Raw genomic sequence first — 23,201 nt, 5'->3', positions numbered from 1 at the left:
CAATAGCTGGGTGCTCCCCCCACTGCCCTCCCAGGGGGAAGATAAATGGGAATAAGGGAGAGAGATCTTAAGGTTGAGGGGAAAAAAGCCTAGAACAGATCTAATGAAGTCAGTTTTTAAAAAAAATTTTTCTTCTCTATTTTGTTTTTTAAATGTGAGTTCCTCCACCTATGAGGTTGGATATTTCCCCAAGTAAAGAAATCATTATTTCAACAGTGTTGGCTCCATACAAAGATTAAGAATTCAAAAGTAATTTTTCAATTTCCAGAGCTTTGACACCAGGGCTAAGTGCAGTACAACCCTGAGAATGGTGAAAGAAATCCATACCCCTGAATTCCCAGGTCTAGACTGGACATATCTATTTTCCTACTGGCACTAGGCAGGGCAGTCCCAAAGAGATCACATGAGGGTACCACACTGACTTGTTACACCTAAGTCACATAAAACAAAAAATAAAATGAAAAATGCCATCTTATTTAGAATGGCATCAATTTGACTATGCAAGCTGATAAATGAAAAATACTATTTCTGCCTTCCTCTCATATCATAATTAAATATTAACCAGAAAAGAGATTCTTCACTGAAAATCAGTTCAATGCTAAGAATCACACTGGCATAAATCACACCAGGAAAAGTGCCTAGAAATGTATAAATGTTTTATGTTGGCAAAATCCTAGTGTACTTTAAAAGTGCAGGAAAACAATTTTGGAACTAATCTGGCCAAGGTTGCTGAGGCAGAACAGAGCCTGCATTTTTGGCAATTTGGGTCTTTTAAAAACAATACATAAGTATTTCTTTCACCCTATCCTCCTTTAAGCAAAAACACAAGACCAGGTACATTTAGAATTTGTAAGGAAATATCCCTTCCTCATTAAATTTTGACTTTTCAGAAAAAAAAGCTATTAATCTCCATTACTAAGTGTTAGAAAATATTTATTAGAGCATCACCACCAGTATATTTACAGGGAGCAGGATAACCAAATGAACGGACACCTCCAGAGGGATTCTACCTCCCACAAACCATTTCCTTTTCTAATAAAGGGAGTCAGTGACTGAGTCTTTGACCATACTGAATCACAAGAAATAAGACTTATCATGGATGAGAAAAAAAACCCTACAATTTAAAAATACTAGAGTAGCAGTCAGCTGTAATTCAAATGGATTTTAGGTTTCACTGTAAGAATTTTTAAAGCCTCTATACTTTTCTCCTTTTTTCTTTTTGAAAGTTTGCTTCCAGCACATAGTGAATTTTATCTAAAAATCTATAATAATAAAACCCCATTCTTCTACCAAGAGCAAGTTCAAAGGAAACCTTTCAAATACTCCAGATGTCTTCCTTATTAACAACATTAAAACAACTAACAGAAATATATAGTCATGCTCTGCTAGTGAAATATTAGTCAGGTCATTCCAATCACATTCATATATATCTTGGCTAAGGGGAGACAAAGACTGAAATACAATTCCATTTCTGACTGAGATGTGAGGCTGCCATAGCAGTACCAGGCATAACAAATTTCATTCACCTCTACTGTCTGAGCTGCTGAATTCATCATCTGTTACTGCAAAACTTTTTACCTTTTGTACCCAATTCCTTCACTGTGATTATGCCTATACACTCAAAATTTAGAATACACAGGGTTTAACCTTATGCAGTCTTGTTAGGAAAAAATTTTTAGCTAGCCCTTTAAGTGAGCTACCCACTATATACAGCTCTGCTTGAGGGTCAGAAAGCAAAACAGGAATATGTCTGTTTTCCCAGGGAAAATATTACATTTCTTCCATGTGAAGTTTAGTATAGCATTATTTTTAAAAGTATAAAATGAATTTCCAACTTACTTTGTACCCTAAAAAAATGGCAGCAAAATATTAGACTCTGGAAATGAAAGTTTAGTTCCTAGCACAATGATTTCTTACTGTTTGTATTGCACGGGTGGTAACTGCTAAGAGGGCTGGGAAGCAGAGGAGCCTTTTATTTCCAATAGGCAGAAATTCAGCAAAAGAAGGCAGTCTTTGCATCCTAGATATATAAGTCTGGTCTCCATATTTGAACAATATTTATGTAAGGTAAGCTGTCTGCAAATAACATGTAGACATCACATATATGATCCAGCTCAAATGCCTTCTCAAAAATCTCTGCCATGCAGCTGACAAGAAATGAATTCTGTATCTTTCCATTTTGGGGTTTTTTTTTCTATTCTGCACTTTTCAGACTTCAAAAATTGTATTTGCTTCAAGCTTAACTGGGCAAACATTTCATGAGTTAACAGTGGTTTACTACACTGCATAGCTATTTCCATGGCTGGTCTCTGATCTCAGGCAAAGACACCCCTCTGTTGATCAAGCTTATTAAAATGTTTGCTGATTGCCTAGATCTGCCAGATAAATGATTGCCTCAGATGGGAGCCTAATACAAAGCAACCACTAGGCAGCAATTAATCACATATGCAAGAAAATCAGAAAAGACACAGCACCAATTAAAGATATTTGAACAAAATATTTTTCTTAAACAAGCTATTTTGAGCCTGTGTTCTGTGCTCCTGAAGACATTTGGGGCACAAGCCTGGCACTAACCCCCAAAGCATCATCTGCAGTGCTGACACCACCCAGATGCTGGAACAGCAGAAACAGACTCAGCAATGATAGTGACAAATGAAATGGGAGTTGCACTGAGCACAGGTACCCCCCTCTGCAGCACCCACATGCAGACCTTGCACAAGAGGCACAATAGCAAAGCACCACTCTTTTCTTTAAACACTCCTTATCCTGGGGCTCTTCTTAGTTTCCTTTCCCCAGTAAACATTATAGAAATAGCAGGCTGAAGAAGAACAGTTCCTTTCTGCATGCTAAAACACTAGTTGAAAGCATAAATATATTTTGATAAGAACATGGATCCAAAGATACCTTACATGGTTTATAGATTAATGCAGAAACACTGATGACATCACCAGAGGAATGTAAAATTTGACCTTCAGCTAAGACAGTGATTGGCACTGACTGTAATTCTTCATGAGATTTCACATCATCAACATGCTGATGCATGTGGGGAAGAGCACATAATCAGAGTTGCTCTTGATCAGAGACCACTTTGCATGAGAAAACATACAGCACTGGCATCAAAAAGGTAAGGTCTGTGACAATTTTTACTGGCAACTAAAGCTATGGGGAAAATATCAAAGGAAAGTTGGAAAATTATTTTAATAAAATCCTACAATCAGACAAGTTGTCTACACTCCACACTGAGAAGGCTTTAGTGACTTAATCGGCTGCTTAAATCAATGGGAGTTGCACTGTAATTTTTTTTTTTTTTTTTTTGCTTCTACCAACATCTGAGACAGATGCAGATAAACAAGGCTGTCTCTTTCCTACTGACTCTCTTTGTTTTATTCAGCAGTTATTGGGGACTAAACAAATATGATGTAGGAGCTGAAGACAAACATTCTTTCCAGATGGTATAAGTCAGCCTGGGAAGCAGACCAGCACAGTTCCTTCTAAATCAGCTATTTAAAAACTTTTATTCCAATTTAACAGATATCCATGAACTGGTCATGTTTCACAAAGATTACTCTGCAGTTATTCTGCATTAGCTGCATCTACCCTTTCCTGTGATGCATATCAACAAGTTATCTACATGGGTATTGCCTGGCTGTCCAATTCCACATTTAAATTCAGCAATTGCACAGAAGCAGTTTATGATTTCCTTAGAGCAGGCAACTTTCTGATATTCACGTGCACTTCCAATGACTGCACAGGCAACCATGGGTATTCAAACCAGAACGAAACCTGGACCTCATTAAAAATACAGCAGTCACTACAAGTAAGTGGAAGTTTTAGGACCTAACAACGTGTGTCACCAGGTTGAGTCAATTCCCACGACAAACAAAAAGGACCTGTACATTTTCTGAGAACTAAGAAAATTATCAACTAGCAGTGTTGGGAAGTAAGGGGAAGCATTAATTATTTTCTTCTTTTTTAGTACTGAACAGTCACAGTTAGAATTCAATAGGTCAGAGTTGCAGGGCTGTCTGGAAGGAAAAGTAGTAACACCTCAGCAAAGCAAGAAAGCCTGAATTTCATCCAGCTGGATAAACAAAATTCCTCCTTAGTAGCTCTCAGTTTTGCAAAGACTACAGCTGTGCCACACACTTCAACACCCACAGGTACAGCCTCAGGATCAGAAATATGAAAGCTTTACAATTAGATACTAAAGTTTGTGATGACATTATACATAGGAGCCAGCTAAGCCCCAGGTTCAATACAAATTGTTGGCAAATCCCACATTGGAAGAAGGTATAAAAATCAAAATTCCTCAGTAACAATACACTCTTCTGGAAATATTTGATATGAAAAAAATATGAAAATGTCTTCCTCACTGCACTTCCAATATACATTTGGTTTGTAAAACAGTTAATGGGGTCATCAAAAAAGCACCAAGAGTAGTTTTTCACACAGCAGTTGAACCATAAGGGAAGGCAACTGTCAATTCAAATGCAAATGGCTTTTATCTTTATCCACCACCAAACAGAAGTTGTCAATCAATACCCTGTTGCAATCTGAACAACTTCAATCACTATACAACTTATTTAGTGCTCTGATCGTGCATGTTCACGTGTGCATTCTATAAAGACCTCATTCAGTGTCCCAGTTTCCTCTCTAGCATAAAAGCAATATAACTTGCCTCGCATAAAAAAAGATTCTTAACTAAACAAACTTCCTCAAAGAAGTTAAAAGAGAAAAAAACTAAAAGTATAAAATTCAACAGGAACTTCTGCCTTATTAACACTCAATTTATACTACCATATAAACTTGCAGTAACCCCTCCTTTTCCAGCCCTAAGCCATAGTATCCTCATATTCCCCAAGTGGAACTCCAAAAAGATGACTGGGAAGAAGACATCTCTTCAGTTGAGTTGCAGATCAGATACAGTGGCAGTGTTCTGATCATTGCTCTCCCTGTATGGAGTAGCATCCACACCAAGTACACTTCTTACAAGCCTCTAATACGTATCCTGGGCTTGTAGCTAAAATATAGATACACCTATAGGAATGTAACAGCTGGGCTAAGAATTTCCATGCTGAATGTGTGAACAGAAGCAACTTAGAAAATATTGTGGTACTGTGAATCTTTGGAAGGAAAAATACAATTCTGTCTCTCTTGGTTATCCACTCACACACGTGTGTATAGACCACAAAGAAGGTCATTTCAGCTGGTACCTCTTTAAATTATTCCTTGTTGCACACACAGATCTTTAGTACTATAAAAGGTCAGTCTCCTGATGCTGCAATGGTTTCTTGTGGAGTAAAGAAGTGTCCCATGAATATGCAGACACACAGCCCTGTAACACTTCAGTCACTGTGCATTAATGTGTGTTCTCGGTATATTTCAAAGTCAAACAAATAATACCTGTCATGAACATGAATTTCTAATATCTTCTATATTTCATTTTAAATGAAATGTCAAAATGATGGAAAATATTTTCCAGAAAGTTTGCAAAGGGCAGTGTCTAGCAAAAAGCTGCAATACGTAATTCTGCACTGATGCTAAATATCATTAAAGGGACACTGCCAACTTAAATCAGATTTTTATAATCATTATTTTACTTACTTTTGTCAATCCTTACACTGTGTAAACTGAGAACAGAAATCTGTTTGCTATCCTCATTTGTCATTCTCCAATTAAAATAACCAATGAGATTTCCATGCAGTTGAGAAAATGGATGCTAGTATATTCTTTTTCCTTTGTTATGTAGTATGATGTTGACATAATATTTACAAAACACACTGAGCTGGAAGCCAAGTTTGGATGGGTGGTGTTTGCAAAAGATTTATTTTCTTGGCTCAGTCACCTGGCACGTATCAAAGTACATTTATAAATTTGTTCCCCAACATCAGTTCAGCTTATTAAGCACCAAGCGAGTCTTAATCAGTTTATATGAATATTCCAGTCACACACGTTTCAAAACATAAGCTGCTTTTTACATCAACAAGCCAGGCCCAGCAGCTCTCCTCAGCTCCCTGAAATGACAATTGATCTTTCTCCTGTCCTTGGCAATCCTCCCTTGCCCACAGCACTCAGGTTGTACTTTTTGTAGTCACTCAGCTGCCTGCTTCTTGTGCTTCTCCTCCCTGTCACACAGCTAAGCTGCTACTGATGCTCAAGGTGGCCACCATTTGGGTAACCTATGAGCCCAAGCCAGTACTGAACGTGCCAGAAACTGTTCTTGCCCATTCCTCTCTCAGACCACACCAGTTTTGTTTTCCCATCCTCTACTTTTCTCTCCCCAGACTGCCAAGCCACATCTCCCTACCAAGAGAAATGTCGGTGCTTAAACACACTCAGCTCCACCCTGGATTCCTGAGCTTTTACCTCCCAGAAACCCAGATCACAGTCACTTCAGGCCCAGGCACAGTCTCCCCCTCATCAAAGGAGCAGTTTCTGATAGGAAACACTATACTTCAACTTCAGCCAGATACAATTTACAGCAACATCATTTATTTAAAGGATCAATGTTGACTGATGCCTGCAAAGGTTGTTAACAAATGCCTGGCTAAGAAATACTCCTGTGTCTGACCAGAATTAGCAAAATCATTCCTTTAAGAAATCTGGTAGAGCAAGTCAGAATTCCTTCTTTTGTTTGTATAAACATTTTGCCTTAAATACTAAACCCTTCTGTATGAAACCTTCTTGATCTTCAAGCGTTTTTAAAAGCTTTGGGTCTCAACAATTGCTTCAATTAGAATCATATGAGCAGCTGTTGGATACTGCTACTGTTTAACAAAGAGTGTGAACAGATTTTGGGTTCCTGAACACGCTGTAAATCTAAGAGCAATACAATTTTTTAAGTCATTGATTTAAGCCTTTTGGCAGCCTGCAACTTGGCAGGATGCTAACTCCCACTTGTGTTTTGTTTGGGGTTTTTTGGTTTTGGTTTTTTAATAGATCCTCTGCAAATGTTTTTGGAACCACAAATATGATTCCTTCATAACCCCATTTTGGGGTTTTTGCCTCCCTCACTTTACCCACCCCCAAAAGAGCCCTCTTCCACCCAAGGAATGATACTTGGCCTTTTCAGCTCTACCCTTAGGTTACACAGCACAGACTGCAGACAAACCACATACTTTTTCCTCTTGTGAGAACTGTCAGTGAGACCCTTGTATTTCTCATAAAGGAACTTACATTGTGCTGCTTAAGATATGAGAGGATCAGGTGTTTTTTCTCAAGGGAAGGGTCTGGGGTTTTTTCCAAAATTAATTCTAGGCTTCACATCCATGTTTCCTTCTCTGTCAGCTCATGTACTGCCCGTTTGATTTGTGTGCTATGCTGGTGAATCTTTGTTAACCCTTTACATTAATCTTTCACTAGATTAGCTATGTTCATAAAGGGAAAGCAAGTTATTAAACCAAGTGATTTAATTTTTTCATTTGCTAAGGAATACAGTTCAGTGGGGTTTGGTGTTTTTATGGGGGGTGGGGTGCTAGTTTTTTTTTAGTCTTGGTACAGTCTCAATTTATTTCAACATTAATATTTCAGACTTGTGATCCAATTAAACACAGTTCACACGGATGAAAAGATGAATCTTACCAAAAAGAGAAAGCATTGATTTTCGGTCAGCAAATGAATCTCCAATGTCCATACTACCTGCACTGTGATCTCTAGCAGATACATTATTAATGCAAGTATATGAACATCATTTTGTTATGATTAGATTTCACTTAAACTTTAATTTACAAAAAAGTCACTGGGGATCGAAGAAGCAGTCGCGTAAAATAAGCGAGTCAGCCAAAGTTTTACTTTTCATGTTTGTGTGCTGGGATTATCTAGAATCTTATCATTCATGCAGCAAATTACCAAGAACTACATTAAAAATGTGTATAGCCATTTTCATTTTTGAAAGATTCAAGACTATAAATAATTAAATGGGCAAGTCATCTGTTATTTATGAGCTCAAATGGCAGTTTTAATTTAGTTCTTCATTTAGCTGAGCCAGACATGTTGAGACTAAGTTAAAGAAAACATAGAAAATGTTTTAAAATTACATCCGCAGAGTTTAGACTCTTCAAGGGTGCAAATCAAACACCAGAGTTTTTTTGTTTGCTTAATTTTCCTTCAAGGCCCATCAGAAAACACTCTTCATTCATGACCTAGCATTTATTACACATCCATGTGGATTCTGAAACAAGGTAGAGCAACCCCAGTGGCTTCACCAAAACAAATCAGCTGTATTACTTCTTTGCAGACACTGAGGAGAACTTGTTTCATTAGCACAAGGTTACCAGTCACACACGTTGCTCAAACCACAGCACAATTAGGAAGCAGACCTTTCCCTGTTTTCTCTCTACATCCCTATACTCCTGCACTTCCCTATTCAAAACATTACACTCATCATTTTCGGTGAACATGTGAAATTCAGACTTTTCTTCTTCCAGGCCAAACAGGAACTTAGTTTAATAAGAGATCAAAGGGAACATATCCAGTGATAATTTGCCAGTCCTGATGCAAGTCATATCCCAGGCAATCAGGGGCACCCCAGCACTACCACGTCTAGAATCTGCAGTAACTTTCTTTTCACATCTGGTACCTCCACAGGGACCTAGGTACACAGGCAGAATCCCAGAGGCCTGAGCCTCCCAGTGCTGCACAACTGTAATGTTCATTTTAGGCAGAGAACAGACTGATACCAGAGTCTCAGGTTTCTGTTTATCCACTTACTAAAATACAAAGAAAAAGTAATTTCCAAAACCTCCATGCTTTTTACAACTTTTCTCTTAAACATGAAAAGGTAACAGCATAATATTTAAATTTCATTCCTACAGTAGAAAGTGTGGGAGTCTTTCTCCTCATTTTAACTTATTTTTTGTTTGGTCACTTCCCATTTATTTAGTAGGGTAACTGTGGAAAGTATTGGGGTTTTCTACATATATAGGGAGAAAAAAAGTGATTTTTTTTTTTTTTTAAGTAGAGTCTATATTTTTTTCACTAGAAGATGTGTTTGGCTAAAAAACGAAAACAAAACAAAACAAAAAACCCCACACCACCTTTTCACATAAAATGTAAACAATTACCTTTCTCCCTCCCAATATGTAGCAGTTGAAATGCCTATTTAAGGGGAATCTGGAAGAGGGCAGCAGGTGTTGAGGAGCATCCAGTCCAGACACCTGCTGTAGATGTCAAGAATATTGAAAGAAATTAGGCACGTACTAGAGGACAAACACAGGTGAAAGCCAGAAAAGTAACAAGGTGCCAGGAGAAAAAATAAACAGTACTAATCACACAGATGAAATTAAAAGCTTGTAGATATGCAACACTGAGATACCCACCCCACAAGTATAATAAACTTACTTCTGTGAGTTTCCAGCATTGCAGCCTGATGTAAACTTGGTCATATACATCCTATAACTTTACAAAGATGCGTGAGCTCATTTCAAATGTATCGCTTAATTTTTTAATTTTTTTTTTTTTTTGTCAGAGTAAACAAATGTATGTCCTGAAAACAGCAAATAAGAGATAAGAATCTGAGCAGGACTGCAGAAAACAGACTGCTATAAGCTAGGACTGTAGAGCATCTGGAAATCAGATGTCAGCTCTGAGTGAAGGGAGTACCACCTGCTCCAGGCTCAGCATGTGGGAGCTATTTCAGCAGTGGAACTGTTCAGACTGCCTGATCTACAGAAATGCACTGCAATTGGAAAACATTTCCTCTTTAGTTCAGCTTGAAATACAGATTCAGCTGAAGGTCACCGATCCCCAAAACATGTTTTTTAATCTATTAATGAAGCACAATTTTTTTTTTTAATGTCAAATTTTATTAGGAAACTCTAAATGATGCACAGAGCATAAATTACATAAGAACTACCAGCAGCATTGCTTCTTGAAGCCCTGAAGCAAAAGGAGAACCATTGGCAAATGCTCTGAGCCAACAGAAATAATTGTTTCTTACACACTAGCTCAAAGCCTAGCAGTGAGAATCGTAGTCGGCTGGGAAGGTATTAGCTCTCTTTTACAGAAAAAAAGAGGCCAACTCTACACATTTGTTTTCTGGACATGGCTCAGTGCCTGCCTGTAAGAGGCAGAGAAACACTTTACAGGCTGATGGACAGACTGATAAAGTTGGCCTTGCCAGTCAGCAGCCCAGTGGCCCCTGGTTGACTCCAGGCTGCAGCAGCACTGAGGGGTAAAAGGACTCCTGCTAGGACTCCACGTGTGGCTTGGCAGATTTCTTCAGCAAGCCCTGGGGAAATGCCCTGATGGCACTGATTAAAAGGACACACAGGTAATGTTTGCTGTCACAGAAGCTGATTTAAAAGAGTTTGGATACTGAGTCCAGGGCACTGAAAATTGAACATAAGAACACGGTCAGGTAAGTACAAAAAAAAACCAAACTTGCCATCACATAAGACAGGGACTGATCATGACATAAAGCAAAGAAAAAGGCACTCAAGGTGCTCAAATGGGGAAAAATCTGCTCTGTAAACAGGTTTAGCTTTAAGTGTTTGAAGAAAGGGCTCTTAGTTTAGGGCTAGACTGAACAAGGTGCTTGCCATGTCAGAGAGACACAGAGGTTCCTTCCCACATGTGACCAGCACACTATTCCTGCTGCAGAGATCATGAAAACTGCCAGACTGAAAACTGTTTTTATAGGGATACTTTACATATCAGAAACATAATCATATTCAAGATTAATGAAAACTGCAACCCCACTTGCTCTCAAAAAACCTCAAACCATCTAGAAAAACTTAAGCATCATTAATTTTAAAGCAGATAAGTGCAATACTCCACTACTATCATCAAGGCTGATTTCAGATTAAAAATGGAGAGTATATTAAAAAAAAAAGTAAATCAACACTTCATTTGTATTCTTACCAACATATCACTGAAAGAGCTTAATATAGGTGTTATACATCAGACCTTTGAAGAATCTAAGGTTTACAGATCCTGTAGCTATACTGTAGGTAAAATAACTCCAGCAAACTACAGGATATTTTTCTCAACATTAATCAAATTGGTCAAAGAGAGTTGATGAAAATTTTAAATTTCTGCTTCCCCACCAAAAGAAGTCAGAACTAAAAATTTCCCAAAGTAGACAGTCTGGGAAATAAATTCCACTTTGGAAATAAACTCAAAGTTTAATATAACCATAGTCTTTACTGAAAAAGAGTCTCTCACAAAAATATAATAATATGAGCTAACACAAAGGTTTTGAAGACAGCTTTGCTTCTAGTTCATGAAGTATCAAGTTCTATTTTTCTATTGTTTTAAAATACCACATTTTATCATTACAAATAGAAAAGTGAGATCTAAATTTTAATCTTTCATTGATCTTTCAATGAATGCTAAACTGTGGCTCTCAATAAGAATTTTTTTTTAATTAAAATTAACAAATATACCAGGTTGTCTATGTTTTTTGTCAGGAAATGTTAGTTACAGGACATAGTGTATCCCTGTACAGTATAATCAGGTATATCCTCCCCTGTGTCAGTATTACTGACTTAGTAGGGTATTGCAAAAAAATAACATGGCAAATATTTTCTTAAAAAAATATTGGAACAAACTTTAATTTTTAAAAAGTATTGAATGAAGAGAGAATTAATAGATGTTTCTTAGAAGCTGATGTGATATAATGAGAAAAAATCCATTTAATTGGCAACGGAATACTACTTCAAGTGAAATTCATCCATAAGTGTTTTTTTGTGTCCACTCATAATGTAACCTCAACAGTTAAAATCATACACTCTGTTGGGGAAAAAAAAAACCACAGCTAAATGCCTTTTTAATCCACCCATACAATAGAAAGAACAAACCAGCTGCCATTCTATAATAACAATCTTTCTAAAATGTGGGAAAAACAAGTTGATAGGATTTTAGGTTAGTTTAGGTTTTAATTATTGTTTTAGGAAGAAAGAAAATCCAATTCTAAGCTGTAAAAGAATGAACAACTCTGCATGTAGAAATTATGTTTCACCACAGTTTTAGTACATATGGAACTATTTTCAAGCTATTATGTACAAAAAAAAGTAATGGAAATTTTGTATTCGCCTCCCACTTGCATAATAGCTGCCTGCATTTAATTGAAAATCTTCCTCAAAACTTTTGAGCTGAGACTAATGATGGCAGTTTTAAGACAGCAGAATTTTTCAAAAATGTAGCTGGTAGGTATGAAAAGAGGGCTATAATGAAAGTCTGTCTGCAACATTAACTAGAGTGTTTACTGGTGCAGAAATACCAGAAATTATTAACATACATCTTTGCTCAGGTAGGCTGCAAAAACGGGATTTTTTCACTAGATTTCCACAAGTACAAGGTATATTATTCCAAAAACTTATTGTGAAAGAGAAAAAATATTAACTTTGATTTCTACACGCCACTTGCTTGAGTTCCCTGAAGCAGAGAAAACTTCTTGCAGATGTACAGGAAAAAGTCAAGGGCAAACCGTGAACAAATAACAGCTATGTTAGCATTTCTCATGTGAGTTGTCCCAGTTGTTGGTCAGGCATGAAATAAAGGTTTTCTTGACCACAGAACCAAGCAATGATACTTCAGCATAGTGTACAAGAAACAAGATTTTCTCTACCATTGATCAGTTTATACAGATATTTACAGTGATACCTGGGAAAAAAAAAAATAGACATTTGATGTAAAGACCGCCCACCTCTGAAGTCATTCAGTAGTCTCCAAGCCAAGGTAAAGGGCACTGAAATTTTAAAAATCATAAAATGTCCTGATGCATATAAGCTTAATGTTTATAGGAAACTAAGGGCTAGATGCACATTAGCTCAGCAGTCAGACTGGGACTTAGAACACACCCTGTAACAAACAGTGGGTAAAACAGGAAGGCTGTCAGGCTGCCTTCTGTGCTGATGTCAGGACACACACAGCACCTCGGTGTGTGCCTCCTGCACTGAATCCTTCTGAAACACAGAAATGAAGCACGGCTCTCTTAAGAAGCCACCAAATCAGCAAATTTTAAAGGTTAAGGCTGTTTCAATGAACGTTTCATGATGTATTTTTTTGAGAAGCATACTCTGAGTGTCCATGTTATCCAGCTGTACACACAGCACAGGCTAATGCTCACAAACTTCCATGTTCCACTCCTGGGCAGGTTCCCAAATAGACCCAAGAAAGACAGATCAGGAGCTCTGCTGCCTGCTGTAAAAGAGCAAATTGACAGAAGAGGATCAGCAACTGGTACACAGATCCAGTCCTAGCCAGCACGCTGCAGGGAATGATGTGGCTCTCAGGAATATCAGAAACAGGAACAAAGAAAAACAGGCACAATCCCTACACCCAGCTGCTTACACTGCCTTAAATAACAGTCTTCCTGGCTTTGAATACCTAGATCATAAATGGGTGACTAAAAATGGATGAAAATATCTGGGCTTTCCTTTGATATTTAAAACCAACCACCCCCCCCCCAAAAAAAAACCACAAAAACCCCACACATACACACACACACACACACACACACAAAAAACAACCAACCAAAAAAAAAGCCAAACCACCAAATAAACAAACAAACCACCTCAAAACAGAATGCCACCACAAAACAAAACAAACAACACAAAAAAAAACCCTCCCAAAAAAGCCCAACAGTTTCATTGGCTACAAATAAACTGCACATAGCAGTATCTGTCACTGTCAGCTCCTTCCCCTGGATTTCTTGCACTGGGAATCCAATTTAGAGGTACATTTCTGTAGTGTAATGATGCTCATTCACCTATTAAGTTAATCAGTGTTTTTTGTTCCCTCTAGATATGTTTTATAAGAATTCTTTTAATCCAACCTTTCTTTCAGGGTGGCAGTCAAGACTGGAGGCAAAACAAAATTAACTTTGATCGTACCAAGCTACCAAGTTGCATGATTCAGCACTACAAATACCAGAATTTCTGATGTGGAAAGGCACAAACAACTGACTAGGCCTGCTTTTCTTATTTGCTAAAGTTTCTTAATGGACTTGTTGCAGTGAGGAACAGGAAGCTAAGGATGTATTTGTATGGGATGGACAGCCAAGGCTTGAGGTGATCCGAGCAGTGCTTGTAGGTACCACAGCACAGAACAGGAGGATACTGAAGCTGTGACTCCAGGTCCTGCTGAGCTCTGCGAGGTTGCATCCCCTGCACAACCTCCCAATGCACAAGCAGCCTGCTTGATGTGGTTCAGGGATATCTGACTTTTGTTAGAGTATCAAAAAGGCAGCCAAAACTGTTGGTCTCTGCTATGATGAGATAGGGTGAAATACTGCACCAACCAGAACTCCTGTCACAATGCTGCCTCCCGTTTTTAGGCACAGCCAGCTGTACAGGACTGACTTTGTTCCTGGGATGGATCCTTGTAACAGAGCAGAGCAAACCAACTCTAACTGCAGCAGCCTGCCATAGCTATAGAGTGGGACCATGAATTATCTGCAGGTGGAAACCAACTAACTGGCCTTTGTCATTTAGGAGGAAAATACCTACAGTGTCAAGCCATAATTCTCTCCAGATGGAAACCCTTTAAAGCAAATCAGGTGGGTTTTGCTTTGTGTTTCTATGAATTTTGCATACTAGATCCCTGATTCATTTCAGCCTTGCAGTACTACTGTAATAAGGACCAGTTAAAGACACATCAGGTTTTTTTAAAAGAAGTTTTTCTACACAGCTGTCCTAAGGATGTTTAATCTTTCATGCCTTTCATGAAAAAAAAAATTATTATACAAAATAGTAAAAATATAGGACTGTTCATTTCACATCTTGTGGCTAACAAGGGAGAGGAATGAAAAGATCTGTGCTGAATCTTAACAAAAAGAAATCCAACAAAAAAAAAACAACCAAACAAACAAACAAAAAAAAATCAAATAAAGAAACAACAAGAACAAAAAATAATACTGAAAATAACTGAAAACCAAAACAACCCACCAAAAAACCCCAAAATAAAAGTTTTTAGCATAACACAAACCTGCCTGGGCAGATATGAGGATGTAGTGCACTCAGATTTCAGATCTTCCAGTAACCCAGCTGTGTATCATAGCTGACTTTCCAAAGCAGTGTTCCACTACAGATCTTTTTGCAGTTACAACATGCAAAAAAGAAAACAGCAAAGTGTTTCCACAGAGAGGCCAAACTCCATGCTACATAGGTCAGCCTGCTCTAGTCCCAAGATCCATGACCTTACACAGCTTCTGTGGCTACAAAGCTACAAATCATTGCAGCTTAAAGAGCTCTAACAGAAGAACTGGTTTTTTGCTTTTCCCCACTCATCTCTGGAGAGAGTAAACTGACAGCCAATGGAATGCTAATCAATACATTCCTGACAAAAGTGATGTACATAAATTATAGATGAAGGATCATTTAAATACATCCAAGCAGCCCAGCTAGCCCTTAAGATGCACTTGAAACATAGATCTTGTTATATGAAAATTGGTTTGTGGTACATAATTGTACAGGGAATAATTTTCAACAGTAGCAGATCACGTTACAAACTCTGCCACAGGCAAAGATCACCTGCTTCAGAGAGACAATACCATCAGCCTGAGAATGCAGTAAACTGCCAGGTATTTCCCACTTTCCCAAGGTCCAGCTCCTTTGTATTAGTTGTAATTTACCTTAAGGTATTGATTGCCTTCACCAAAGTGTATCTTGCTCAGAGATTCTACCCCATTCATTGTCTACTTCTTGCTTCCACGTTTCTGGTTTGGTTTTTTGATGGCTATGGTTGTACTTCAGGTGAAAGAATGTTGAAGGCACTAATAACAACATTATTTGTCTGTTGGCCATCCCTTTGCTTGAGGACCTTTGCTTTTATTTATTGAGCTAAATAAAAGCATACATGATAATTTTTATCTTGCTTACACCATATTTGCATAGGAATATTTTAATTCCTGCTGGAGCAGTTCCTCAGCCATCTCTCCTGTCTTCAGCAGCACTATACTGATTTACACCAGTTAAGCATCCAGCCTATGAACTCTACATAAGCACAAGAGAAAAATCAAGTCCTCAGGAGACCTGGTTCTTTCTGTGGTGCCAGTGAAAAATGATCTGAAGCACTGGCATAACTAGTCCATGCATTTGTCATGAGCAAACTTCTTGGGTTTTATCTTCTTTATTCATCTCTCTCACACATTTCTCCCTCCACTTATCACTTTTTCTCTATTATTTAAGCACTGAGGAACATGAAAAGGAGCAATCCAGTTTGCTTTAGAGACTGGATTAGCACATGGCATGAACCCTTTCCAGTCCATATGCAGTTCTGCCTAGTACCAGCTAGCACACAGCAGCATGGGATGAGGTCTGAGTACACTACCATGGGCTTTACAAGGCCCTCTGGCCCAGCATGACTTTATTGCTTTCATCCAGGCCATGCCCTTCCCCAGAGGGAGCAGGGAAATTTCTGTTTCAACCAAGGACAGTCCACAATATACCTTCTCACACCCAGCTCTTACCCCAGCTGCCAGCCCAGGCTGCTGGTGTAGCAGCCCCTTCAGTTCAGCCCTGTTGGCTACAGGAACCATCCACATTTCCCCACTCTGCAGTCTTTCCCTTCACTTTCCCACTGGGAGAGCTGAAAGGAGACAAGAAGAGAGAAAAGTTGTTGCTGGGATTATGGACAAAATCACATAATGTGACATGCATTTTTAAAAGGAGCAGCTTATGGGTACATTTCATTGCCACAGTATGTAAAATCAGCTACCTAGCAGATACTCAAATGGAAGAGACAAAGCATTAATAAAGGTGCACTGAGGTTCACTTGAACTGAGGTGATGGGATGTGCCAGTTGGCAGTCAGGCAATGCCAGAGATCTTTGTGTATCCTAGGAAGAGAGAAAGCAAAAGCTAAATATAACCTCTCTGGACTGGTACCTGATGTGACTGGTGGATATTTGGTTAAGTGTTCATTATGCCTTTTCAGCCAAGGCCTCAAAATGTAAAAGCCAGGTACTAAAACTCACAGCAGATAAAGGTGGCAAGCATCTCTCTCCATGTATTAAACAACTAAATAACCTAAGAATATTCTAAGTCAAACTACAGTACAGATTTAGACATACAGCTGGAGTACATGAAACATCATCACATATAGATGGTAACTAGAATAAACTGCTAGAGTTTAGCTGGTTAATAGTCAGCGTGACTCTGGGCAGAAATACCTGCAATCTGTACTATCCTGTGCAAGAAATAAAAGCAACAAAACCAGATCTATAAAAGCAAATTTGCAAAAGGAAAGCACAGCAACATTCCCAGGCACCACTGTTCATCTCAGTACAGTAATTTATTGGTACACTTAAGAAATTAACTAAATTATAATAATAGTAATAACCAATTCCAGTAATGATAATAGATTGGACATTCAGAAAACCAGCTAATGCTTGCCAAAGAATAACAAAACCTTATCATGACCTCAGTATTTTTCATTCCCATAGCACACTAGGGTAAGAAAATGACAATATAATCACACAGTTACACAGAGTTACATGCATGCCACCATTTTCAGCATGGACAGAAGAAGCATGATTATGTTCTCACTTTAGGGAAGTTCTGCTGTAGTGGAAAAGAGAGTGAGGCAACACGAAAGCAAATTAGGAGCTCAGGAAGCCCTGGCAGTGAGTAACCAGGCTTAAATAAAAGCTTGGAGGTCAGAGCAGAAAAGGGTAGGAGCAGGAAGAGGCAGGCCTGTCCTTGAGGATTGCCAAGGCATTCAGGCCACTTCTGGCAATGCCTCCCAAATACCCAAGGCAGCTCTAAGCACACTAAGAAATGCTGAATCCACATAGCACCTCCCCTTTACTTGCTTCCTTTTCCCCTGGTTTGTCTGTTTGTTTGTTTGTTTGTTTTTTCCCTAAATGATTGTATTTCACCATTTTCTCCTTTTGTTTCACTTTCCCTTTCAATTTACAGTAGTGAAGCCTGGTCCTAAAGGAAATGGCCTGACCCAAGATGCATTTAGGTCAAGCTTCACTGTGTGAGTCCTCACCCTTGCTGAGCAGGCTGAGTGAAAGCAGCACAAAAATTCACTGCAAAGAAAGTCACAGGCAAAGTTACCAGCCAGTCAAAACTATTAATGAATTCAACATATATTTTTTGCTAATATTTGGACAAAAATTTAAAATTATCCAGAATTTTAAGCAGAGTTCTGACGGTTAAGTGAAACAAAACTGTTGTTGACTAAAGCAATTTTCTATATTTCATTTTTATACTTGTCCACCAACAAAAACACCATTTTTCACAGGTCAGCATTGCTAACCAATGATGCAGCACAGAACCCTGAACCCAAGGAGCTGCACAACTTTTTTATTGATAATATGAACTGGCCACATCACACTTCACCTCACTATCCTAAGACTGCAAGAACACAAGCACTAAAAACTCAGATATCTTTCAGCAAATAATCTTACATTTTCAAATATGGCTACAAATGTCAAGGCTGAAGTCACCAATGTAAAAAGCACACTGTTTGTCAGCCCATTTGCTAGCCACTGAAGGAAACCAGATCATCATGAAATATTCATAATAAAGGAAGAAATAATACGAGTTAGCCCGTTTTTAGGTTTTGCAGTAAGCATGGAACTTGTGTCATGGTAAGCTAAAACCTTCTGATGCTCCAGGTCTATTGTGAATTGAATCACAAAATTATAGCTTTGCAGAACCAACACATTGCAAGAGGCTCTTTCCTTTTATTTCCGTGGGGTACAGGTGAAAAGCTTCAGTTCAGAGTTTAAGCTGAGACTTTCAGTCAATTCTGGCATCTGAGATGGATGTGTGAGCAAGTAACATCAGCTGAACTAAATGTTGTAAAAGCAAATCTGTGCTCATTACTGTGGCATCCAGGCTTTAAAATGGGGAAAAAAAAAAGAAAAAAAAAAACCAACAAAAAAAAAAAAAAAAAAAAAAAAAAAAAAAAAAAAAAAAAAAAACCACACTAAGAAAACACTTGGCCTCTAAAAAGCAAGCACATCACTTTACATACATCTAAATTCCTGAGAAAGCCATTCCATGACAAAATCCACTAGACTAAGGCAAATGTCTTCATTAACACTGCTCAAACATTTCAGAAAAGCTCCTGAAACTTGCTAATAAGGACTTGGATTCACAATATTTAGTGATGCGTTTGCTTTGAGAAAGGGGAAGACAATGGGTACTTTTCCAAATTAAAAAGCTGCCTAAACATAAACATATTTCATCTTTATCATATTGCAGATAATAACAGCCTAAACTTCCATCTTCTGAAAATCAGGATTATTATTGAAGGTTCACAATATAGTTTCCTCCTAACCTGTTACGTGTGGCAAATGCCAGCTCACTACAGAAACAATTATCCAGGAAAACATTTCTGAGACACCAAGGAGCATAATCTGAGAATATATATTTTTAAGATGAGCCTCAATAGTCCTGAAGTGTGGAATGCCACTAGGCTTGTAAGTTTGGCACCAGGCTGCTTTGCTTTATCAAAACACTGAACCAAAGACATGACCAAGGGTGCCAGAAAACACTACTGAGAAAAATCTAATTCCTCTGGACTTCTGTCAGGCAATTCCAAGCTTCGGAAGAAAAATTAAAGGTTTTAAGGACTGCAGTTTTTTACTGGGCTCCTAAATCCTTTTATGCATCCAGCTTTTTACCTTACTTTGCTCAGTCCCAGTCTCCCAATCCCAAATACCATTTGGTAGTGGGAGTTTCCAGTCTGCCCCTTCACACTGATTCAATACCTGCTTAGTGCTACCATAGTGTCAACTAAAGCAGGCTATATCCCTCCTAAGACTTAGAATTATAAACTCTCCTTTTCCATGCAGTAGTGGCTCTGCTAACAGAGCTGAAGTAGTTTCTTACTGCAATAAACTAAATTTTCAATTCTTGCTCTGTGAGTTACAGAATTAGCTAAACAATTGCTGTATGCAAATTTCCTGTAGAAGGGAAGCAGTGGGACACATTGCACGTCCTTGCATAAACTAGAGCCTTGCTGCTGAGCTACAATCTCCTCTCCCCCAGACCCTAAAAGCAAAATACCTGCCATATTCATAAATCCCAGATAGCCTTTGAAGTCCTAAGAGCTACTCCGAAATGAGTTTCAATCTTCACAGGAACTGTATTATTCAAAGGAGCTGGCACTTCTAATTTGTCATTGTAATGTGTTCTTCAATACCTTGCACTGACATTGTGTAATTTGACAGTGTTACATGAATTGGTCTCAGAGGACAGATTATCCAGTAATATTCCCAGTGCCAATGGTTTCACTGCTCAACCTGACCACCTTCACAAGAGGCTGTAGTTATTGCAGAATAATTATTTCCATATTGGTTAATTCTGTTACAGAGAGTAAAATAGGGCTCAGTAAAGCTTAAACAACCTCCACCATTCTTCTCTTAAAAGAAAGCTGAAACTGCTGAGACAGAAGTGATCAAATTTATCATGTCCTGCAACAAAACATTCTATTACTAATATGTCTTCAGGGATGACACAACTCTCATAAAACAGCACCTAAAAGACATTGTACAGCAGCTGCACAAACTGAAATACATACCTCAAACCATAGACTGCCAACAAATCACTAATCAGCAGCAGGACTCAGCACATGGCTTCAGTGCTTCCCTGAACAAGGGACAAGGGAGAGGATGGAACTGGGGCCAGTAGAGGAAGAACAGTGGGTACAAAACATGCATCCCAAGGTTGCCACATCAAGGGCTTCACTTCCCATCTGGGGCATGCTGTACTCTTTCACATTTTTTTTTTTTTCATATAAACTGTTTTAAAAAGGGTACTCTTTTTACAGCTTTTATCAGATTACTCTGGTAATGACTACACAAGCAATGTTATCACACATATGTCCCTTAAAGCACAGTTTAACATAGTTTAATTAAGAATTAAGGAACAGCTATCACTGCAGTCAGTGAAAAGAGCAACTCATTAGACCAGACTATTATGGGTGCAGAAAAAATCCTATAAAACAGGCACTCAGCTAATTCATTATGTTTTTTAAGAAATACCAAAACAATTATTATATAAAAATTACTGCTAACAAATTTGGCAGAAAAGATATAGTGACGTTTCAGGACATCAGTCAGAACAAGTACATCTTCTAAGCAAATAATACAAATTTCCAGCTCTGCATATAGCTCTGCTAAACAGGATTGCAAAATTATAGCTCAGTTCCCAATAATTCAGTACACTTCTCCCTCTGCTGGAAAATCCACCCTACTACACAACCCAAAAATGCATGAAAATGAAGTATGATTGTAACATACTTATCTGACTCCTGCTGGGAGAGGTCAGGACTTTACCCTCAGTGCATTTCTACACTTTCATAATGAATGCTGCATTGCCTCCATCACTTATTAAATTTCACTACAAGAAGAGGTTTGAGTGAGTGACTTGCAACCTGAAGTCAAGGGATTATAACAGTTACTGGTTAAACTCTTAACTGATGACAACTTGAACAAAGATTATGCTTGAATTTTCACCATCCAGACACATACTGTTTCCTTCCAGGCCCTTTTTTCAGAAAGGAGAGAAAGAATGCTATATTTGGACAAAACTCTAGAAACCCATTGTTTCTCAAAGTGGAGAATAATGTGTCAGTATGCAATTCCTTTTTACTTCCTCACACGTACACAAACAAGATAAAGTAATTTCAGCTTCTATAGGTGCTGGAGTTAACTCTTAGGTGCAAACTGATGTTTGGAGACAGTGACAGTGTAGCAAATAACCCAACTAATTTGTAGAAAACTGTTCACTAGGATGAAGAACTTGTGGAATTACTTGCTCTGTAGAAACATTTTACACCTAGCATAAGTTATGCCACTGTTTAACATAGCAAAGCAAGTACAAGGAAACCTCTGTATAGAGAAAATACACACGTAGGCATTAATTTTTTGAGACACATTCATGCTGCTGGAAGTATCTGCTGCCAAAATACAACTGATGGACAGCAATGAATTTGGGTTGGATACCCATCCTGTTCAAAACCACTCTGGTGTTTCTAAGAACCGATTATCAAAATTCTATTTGCTTTTCAGAACAATAAGAAAAGGAACAAACAAGATATCAAAAAGCAATTTCTTAAATGTGGCATTTATTTTGTTTAATAGCTACACCATACACTTCATGTATACTGTTTCCAGCTTAGCTAAAGTGCATCGTAATTGGACCCATTTTCTGAAAAGAAAGTTTTGCAGGACAGTAGCCTACTTGCAAGTCAAAATAATTAGTTATGAAATGAAAAAGTAGCACCCAGTGAGCTACTGAGAATTGCTTTCAATCAGAAGCCTTAAAAGGAAAAAGCTGCTAGTCCAGCTATAACCATTAAACATTACAAAATTACAGTTTAACACCTATCTGAATCAGGAGTTTCCTCCTGGCTGATCCACACGAGGCACACATGATAAGCAGGGCTGAAAACTGCCTTCTGACATGCTCCATCCAGAACATGTAGGCAATACCAAAAGAAGTCATCACTGTGAACATCCAGCAAGGTCAGTATTTTTGTAATTGTCACTCTTTGAACCCAAAAGAAGTCATCACTGTGAACATCCAACAAGGTCAGTATTTTTGTAATTGTCACTCTTTGAACCCAAGCAGAGGATCTTAAGAATAAGTTTCAAATCGATGCATTTTGGACATGTGATGAGTGACTGGATACAAGAAACAACAAATGAAAAGATACCCAGGTTCATTCAGCTCAGAGGAATTAGGTAAGGGAACGTAAGAAATAGTTCAGAAGATCTGAAAACTGAGGTAATGCCTAGAGAGATAAGCAAAGGAAACCAAACTAGAGAGGAACAGGAAACATTTTAGCCTGCAAGATTTACACACAGCAACGTAATCAGTGGTAAAACCAGACACCTCCAAGGAAGGGATACTTTTACAGAACTGCTCCAGCGTGAATCAAAGCCAGCTGAGACCTCTGCAGCACTTTGGGTGTGAGGATTTTCCAGTTTTAATTTAAAGAATATCAAATAATCCAGTATTTTCCACCACTTTGAAATACAATCACAAATGAGTTTGCTATAGCTGCTCTTCAGGGCAGTCTCCTTTTTCAAATGAAATCACCACAGTTTTGTTCAAGTAAGGTATTGGACTGGAAATCAAATCTCATTAAACATTTTAAATGCTTTGGCAGCATGCACTGATCTGCCATAAATCTTTGGCCAAAATGCAAATAAACCCAAGAAGAAAAAAGAATACTTGCAATGGTACCTGGGAAACAGGACTGGTCTAAACATTGCCTACACTTCCCAATAAGTCA

Source organism: Heliangelus exortis, chromosome 11, assembly GCF_036169615.1.
Source record: "Heliangelus exortis chromosome 11, bHelExo1.hap1, whole genome shotgun sequence".
NCBI classification, from domain to species: domain Eukaryota; kingdom Metazoa; phylum Chordata; class Aves; order Apodiformes; family Trochilidae; genus Heliangelus; species Heliangelus exortis.
The sequence above is the reverse complement of the archived record's forward strand: the minus strand, read 5'-3'. Positions refer to the sequence as shown.